Raw genomic sequence first — 963 nt, forward strand, 5'->3', positions numbered from 1 at the left:
GAAACATTTAAAAGCAAAAAACGAACGCCGTCACCACTGATGTCTCTTCCACTCTCTCTCTCTCTTTCTCTCGCACTCACTCTCTCTCTCACACTCACTCTCTCTCTCTCGCTTTCTCTCTTACTTCTTCTCTCTCCTCCTCTCTCTCGCTTTGCTACTTCAAAGAAGTGTGACTCACAAAACAGATGCATACAAAAACAAAAAGTCAGCGTATTAGTATTATTGATATGCTGTAATTTTTAAAACGAATGATATAAAATATATGCTAACACTACATTCCCCAAAATAAAATATATACGAGCTTGCCAGGATTCGAACCTGGAATCTTCTGATCCGTAGTCAGACGCGTTATCCATTGCGCCACAAGCCCTCGATGAGATAAACGTCGTTACATATGTTCTAATTTCTTTACTGACTAGCTGTTGCTGTTGACATACTAAGACATACAAATGGCTGCGTGCGCACAAACGCACACATGATTATTTGAATTTCTGGAATGCACCAATAAAGAATTATCAGCGCCACTTCCCCGGATGTGTCTGAAACAATTTACCCGGTTTCAAACCGAAGACCTTCTGACCCGTAAGCAAATGCATTATCCATCGCACCACAGGGCCTCGCGTAGTCCGTAGCAGATGTTTGTGCAGTAATTTCTTAACTAACTTTCATTGACTGTCAAAGACAGAAACCCACATGTACATACGTATGCATGTACATACGTATAAATCATGAACATTTATGCTTTTATTCTTTTACTTGTTTCAGTCATTAGAGCACCGCATTTAGTCGAACAAATGGACCACAGGAGTTATTCTTTGTAAGCCTAGTACTTATTCTATCGTTGACTAAGGCGAACCGCTAAGTTACACCCAACATCGGTTGTGAAGCAACGGTGGTGGGGGGGGGACAAACACAGCCATACAAATACATATATATATATATATATATATATATATATATATA

The sequence above is a fragment of the Octopus bimaculoides genome, chromosome 2 (assembly GCF_001194135.2).
Source record: "Octopus bimaculoides isolate UCB-OBI-ISO-001 chromosome 2, ASM119413v2, whole genome shotgun sequence".
Classification (NCBI taxonomy): domain Eukaryota; kingdom Metazoa; phylum Mollusca; class Cephalopoda; order Octopoda; family Octopodidae; genus Octopus; species Octopus bimaculoides.